Genomic DNA, 6,639 nt, shown 5'->3' on the forward strand with positions numbered 1-6,639 from the left:
GCAGAAAGGACGCAGAAAGGACGCCGTCCAGTGTAAAGGGGGTATAAGTGACCGTGGCGATATGATGATCACTGAAGCCCTTCCATTTAGACAAGCTTCAGTAAAGATCGAGGGCAACCTCGAGCCGCTACCCAAAAATATATCGCTTCTTCACTCGATATTTCTGCGTAGCGTCTCTCGGCAAACCCGAATTAAACCTAGACGTAGTCTAAAATTTCACGACTATATCTTGGTTAATAGATCATTCGAGGTTTCTTAAATGCTGGAAGTCAGAGAAAGCTAGATTGACCTTCTTGGCATCTAGATAATAGTGACGTTGCTTGCGTTATATATTTACCAGTAGAAAAAATTTTAATCTCTCACACTCTTAAAAATTTTGCATAAACCTGAAAGTCTAACAATTAATATTTGGCATCAATAGAATAGTGACGCTGCCTGCGTTATATACCTACCGGCAGACAAATTTAAAATCTTTCACACTCTTAAAAAATTAGCATAAACATTTAACGTTTAACAATTACTATTTATAATTTTATTACACTAAGTATTCTCATATTGGTATGGTTTGAAAACGGGAATTAGTTTACATTTAAGCCGCACGTGCATACAAATTATTTGTAAATCTATAACTTTTTAACGATAGTTGTGATATTTACCTTTTGTTTTTAAGCTGTTCATTCTTCCTCTTTATCAGATATATCGGTAAAAATCAAATACCCCCCCCCCCCCCCCCCCTTTGAACGTTTAATTATATGTAGCATGCTTCATGCTCTGAAAACCAGCACATGTATATTCCGGAACCGCCTCGTAGTAAAAAACTGTCACCAAAACGTAGAATTATTACTCCTGGGGATTTTAAATAAACGTCCGTTTGATTTTGACTTTATTCCGTAACCGCCTCGTTGCCAGAAATATCTCCAAAAAGTAAATTTCTTTCTCCTTTGCACTTGTGAAAAAATTAGTTTGACTAATTCCGGTCCGACGCTCCTTGTTTATCAGAATTGTCACTTAAAAGTAGAGGTTTTGCTTTGGGACCTTTTTTCTGCAGCAGGCCCAGCTAGGCGTGGCTGAGTTGAAACGAGCATGGTCAGTGTAGACGATTGATTTAAACCTTTTCACGACAGTAGAACGTCCATGACAAGTATTGAGCAAAAATTGACAAAATTGGTAAGACATTACGTAAGAATTTGGCGGGAGGTGAACGTGAAGTATCAGTTGGATTTCAGTATGCCTCATGGAATGCCGCCATATTGGATTTTTCATAGACTGTCCAAAAGTATATAAATATCAATCACATGTGACTTATTTTCTTATTCCTTTTTATATTTATTTCTTTATTTTTCTTACTCAGTATTAAAATATGCACTTTATGGTAAGATAGCTGGATAAATTGTTTCCTTTGTGTATTAACAATGTATCAATTTCTTACTACAGTAAGTTAGTCATATTTCTTCTTTATATATGGAAGATGGTGACAAAAAAACTCATCTACAGACAACTTTGATTATCAGTTTATTTCTATTTCATATTAGATTACATCATCCAATCAAATACATATCAATAGCATATAAATATGCATATTTATTTTAAAATTACATATTAAAAAAATCATACAATTTTTTTATTACTTTCATGCATTTTGTTACTCGTGGTTTTTTTGTGTTTGGATTGATTTCACTGAGAAGAAAATAAAGACCATCTAGACCTTCTCGTTGAAAAAGAAATATACAAATGCTGATATATTAACCCTGACAGCTTTATTTTTTTTCCTACACATGGAGAAATTATTTTTTTACAAACAAGGTTTTCTACAGAATTTGGTAAAGGTTTAACACAGGATTTAGTCAATTGACTAGGATAAAATAAAAAATCAGAAAAAAGGATTTTCTTCTCTTCATCATTGCAAAAATTAACTAAATTTTGTAACTCAAGACAATCTTCTAATGCATTATGGGCCGAATAATTTCTGTGAAGTAATCTACAAACTAAAGTCTCTTGTTTATGATTGGGTAAATTAGGATAAAGTTGTCTAAAAAAAGGAAGTGTATCAACAAAACCAGAAACATGTGAACAAAAATGTTTATAAAGATTGAAACGCTTGAGGAAATTGCACAAAACAATTGAATCAAAACTTCTATTATTATGGGCAACTAAAACTATATTCTTCCCAACAGAAGCAAGAAACTGAATAAAATCAAGAAGGGCAATTACTGGTTCTACATGATTGACAATTTCATTATAATGTTTCATCTGATTTGTTCTCTCGTTAAAAGTAATTCCAGTTATTCTTGAAGCTTCCGGTGATATTGGTAAGACTGGATTAACATATTTATTGAATGAGGATGATTGATGCACTGCAGCAATTTGTGTTATTGCACTTTCCCTTCCTGTAAAATAAAATGAGTACAATGTTATATACTACAGTCATATTTAAGCTTCTATAAAAAGGTAGATTCCATTATAAGATTTATAAATGAAAATAAGAAAAAGAGTAGATGCAATCACAAGACAAACTTACTGTGACACATAGAAAACTGAGAGTTATCATTTTAAAATTTGACAATAGAAATGGCTAGCATACCTAAACCAGTAGTTTCCAAGTCATAAAATACAGGTGTGCATGAAATATTTGGGGCTGGAATATGGTCTTCATCAGCTGATTTTGTGTCACCTACAACAATATTACTTGGCATTATATAAGAAGTTTAATGTTCTGTGACAGTCTTAATTATACCAATTCTAAAATAAATAACCCAGCATTCAAAAGAGCATGGAAAATGAAAATAAAATTACCGCATGGAGTAAAGTACAATTTATCTTCTAAAATATACTGTTTATTTTCCTAGCATCAAAAAATAAAGTTATATGTGAATACTCATGCTCACAAAATCTTACCCAATATATTACACCCATAAGTGTCCCCTTCTCGCACTTCTTGACGTTTCGTATGATTAAATCTTTCTGCTTTAAGCTGGAGTCTTCTCAACTATAAATGGCAAATTAATAAATGTATAAAGATGTACAAGTATATGCAACAGCAGTTCAATTTCTTAGTAAAAAATGTGTTTACAATTTCAGAAAGATTTAATATTTGAATGTTACATGTACCTTATACCTTCTTGATATGCTTTTGATTTTCCTTTGAGCAGATTGCCTGTCTAGAAGTCTTGTTCTCCGGTCTGTTGATTGCCCTGGGCTTAATCCAAGCTTCTCATGGGCCTAAGATTTAAAACAAGAGATTTTAAATTATTAACAGCAAATTTTATTATCTTTTTAAAAATATTACAAATCCATTGCTGCAAATCGGTACAATTTTGCAGTGAATATTCAGTTATTCATAAATCTATTACCAAATAGGAATATTGATATAACTAGGTACCTGTTTGATGTAACGATATCCTTCATTCTTTTGACAAACAGCAGCTGACAGTCTATGGACAAGACTGCCACTCTCGCTATAATGCTTGTCCTTTGGGGCCTTTGTCCTCAAAATATTGTTAAAGCTTTCATTGGGATTGCTGGTATCTATTTTGCTAAGTTTTTGGGGGTCCAGTTTTGAAAAAAAATTCAAAAGGTCTGTTTTCAAGTCTGCACTTTCCAATGCTGTGCCCCAAGGCAAATTCCTGTGCTTCTGGTTTCGTATGCACCATGTGGAGCAAAAACTGTGGTCGTTGAACTGATGGCACACAACAGATTTCAGGCCCTGTTCTATTTGTTTAGCTTCCCCATTAGCTTGGGCCAACATGTAAAGGAAACTCTTCAAAATAGCATTAATTGTTTTTAAACTTAATTCCTTGTGTTTGCTTTTCATTTCATATAAATGAGAAGTAATATTTTTTTTAATATGGTTTTTGTCATTTATTTTTTCCATAGTACTTGAAACTTCTCTTCTAGCTCTGTTAAAGGCAGTTGAATCGTCATCGCCTATAAGTTTTTTAACAAGAACTTTTTTTGTTTGGTGTTTTTTAGAAGTTCTACAACCATATCTGGCTCCATGGCCTTTGCTGAGCCTTCCCAATTCCTACGACATTTGTGATCTTTGGCTGGTCTTCCTGCCACCTTTGCAATACTACAAAATCTGCATTTTTTGCACCGAGTTGTGTAGCCAATTATTTTGCCTGTTTTTTTTCCCAATAAGAGAAGCAGTTCCTGAAATTTTAATGTCAAACAGTCAGGTAGATGCTGTGAGCTTAAATTGTTATGTCCGTGTAATATAATATAATATAATATAATATAATATAATATAATATAATATAATATAATATAATATTTTTTATACCTGAAAGACTGTTGTAGGACCGTCCTGACCCTCTTTTCTGATAGGCCCCATCTGCAGAAGCAGATATTGTGTCACACTCTAAATAGTATAAGAAAATGACTATGACATAATGTAACGTGGTATAAAATTAATTTCTTTAAAAAATAAAATTATTGAAAGCAAATAAATTTAATATAATTCAAAAACAATGCATGAATTACTGGATAATTACCATATTCTTCATCAACTGGAATTGCAGCATGGCAGTCACCTGTAATGAAAAGCATCCTTGACTTAATTCTTCTACATGTATTGTATAGGACATTAATTATTTTATATGAAAAATCAGTTGATTAACATCTTAAAAACAGTACCCTGTTTTATCAAATGCATGGACATGCCTTGTATTGTACACTTCATTCAACATATAAAATTACCTCTTTTAGTTAGTTCAACTTCTTCCTGAAGTGCGTCATCTGTTGACTCTCTTGCTAGTTTTTCTATTGTTGAGCCAACCTCCTCACTTCTGTGTTGTATTAAGTTATTCGACATGGTTGGTAAGTTTACAGTTGACAATAAGTTGTTAAGCTGTGTGCCACCAATACCGATGTGATACATGGCTGTCAAAAATAAATTAATTAATAAATTAATTTTTAATTAATTTTTTAATTTTAAATTTAATTAATTAATAATTATATATAACAATTTCAACTTCCAGTACCAGTATAGTATTTTTACGTTCACATTTACTTAAAATAGCAATTCAATTATCTCATCTTTTTTTTTTCACACTGCAAATACCATGTGCTGTGTACATGTTTTGTATGGACGGGAGTAAATCACGATTTTTTACTCATTAAACAACCAATAAATGGGTATGTTACTAACTATATTGCAAGTTCATTTTGAACTAGAAAAAGGAAAAAACAGTACCTGTAACTATTTTGGTGTTTGCGTCAAAGATCTTTGGTCCTCTGGTGTGTGTTGTATGGGTTTTGTCCATGGGTACTTTTACAAAGCCATTACAAGAAGAGCACCGTAACACTAAATGTCCGCTCACGCCAGATGGAAGCACACCTATTGCATCTTTCCCGAAGAGTTGAAAATTGCACTCTTTACAGATCATATTGTTCAATAACACACTTAAATCAACAACAAAACGCGATGATTCTAATGATTGTAACTTATCACAAAAGAAAAGAGCATTGTTTTCGGCAAACGAATCACGGTAACAATAACTTGAGTGGTCTGAAATCAATGCAGAAGTAGACAATGTCTTGCTGCACACATCGTAATCATGGGTCAAATCAGCACAAGGGACTTCATGGTCAAAAAACAAGCCCTTGTGAATATTTTCCACGGGATTACATCTTGTCACTGTTGCACTAGCCTTACTAAAACGTCCTTTTCCATCCCTTCTCCGCGATAATTCTTCCATCGCTGCGTTTGTAAACAAAGTCGCACGTGGGTACTTAACGTCGTAAAAGACCAAGCGTTCACTGATACGCAACACATTGATGACATATTCGTAGCGCTTCGACCAAAATAACGTCAAATATTTCATCCGATATTTTTAAAAGGATAAATTACATATTTTATTGCATGTTATACTTTCATAATTAGCCGCTATCGCAAAAAACTACTCATGCGCGAAATCTGCGCAGATCGCAAAAAAAGCTAATATGAGAGAACGTCCTTAATGCATGTTGAATTGTTAATTTGATTTTGATACTTAAAATACATGTATATAGGAAATAAAGCTTTGTTGTTAAACGGTGTTCATGGTAAGTTTTGTCAGTCGAAGATTAAACCCATTTAATAAAATGGAGAATGAAATTTCCTTATTAATTCAGCTAGAATATGTTTGAAGACTGGTCAGAGAAGGCCAAGAAATATGACAGAAAATAAAGTGGTTAATCCAGGTGCTGAAAAAAGGAAGTGTGAGGAGGATTGGCTCACTTCCAAAAGGAGTATATTGTTTTCTCATTTATCTACTTGAAAAAGTATACTATCTACGGTTAGAGGACACCAATGACCTGATAGATAAAGCATTTGTCAATCATGGAGTAACAAGAAGAGTCCCTAGAAAGTGCAGCAATTTATTGGAACTTCATCAGAATTTGAGAGCTGATACATTTCGATTAGCTTTTCGATAAAGGAGTTTTTTGTCTTGTTCATTTCATTGAAGATATTCATGAATGCAACCTTAAATTGAGCGTATGTTACTAAAACGCTGATAAGGGATATCAATATTTTAATCTTTCAAGCAAAGATCAGTATGACATATTATGTAGCAATTCATTGACCTGGTCTTGAGTACTGGTGGAGCAAAACAATCCAGGGTGTATGATGGCATGATATAAGTTCTTTTCGATTCAAAT

The 6,639-nt window shown here is 33.1% G+C and overlaps 1 pseudogene across 1 annotated transcript; it reads right to left on the reverse strand.

Moving 5' to 3' along the window:
• Positions 1-1,493: 1,493 nt before the first annotated feature.
• On the reverse strand, positions 1,494-5,952 carry LOC106166585 (uncharacterized; annotated as a pseudogene). The gene is made up of 9 exons (XR_015331216.1): positions 5,192-5,952; positions 4,696-4,878; positions 4,491-4,529; positions 4,280-4,357; positions 3,380-4,149; positions 3,109-3,219; positions 2,896-2,986; positions 2,582-2,671; positions 1,494-2,387 (listed from the first exon to the last, which is right to left on the reverse strand). The product of XR_015331216.1 is annotated as an uncharacterized LOC106166585 (transcript).
• Between the last annotated feature and the right edge of the window lie 687 nt (positions 5,953-6,639).

Source organism: Lingula anatina, chromosome 9 (genome assembly GCF_051362555.1).
Source record: "Lingula anatina isolate TDL-2025a chromosome 9, LinAna3.0, whole genome shotgun sequence".
In the NCBI taxonomy this organism is placed as follows: domain Eukaryota; kingdom Metazoa; phylum Brachiopoda; class Lingulata; order Lingulida; family Lingulidae; genus Lingula; species Lingula anatina.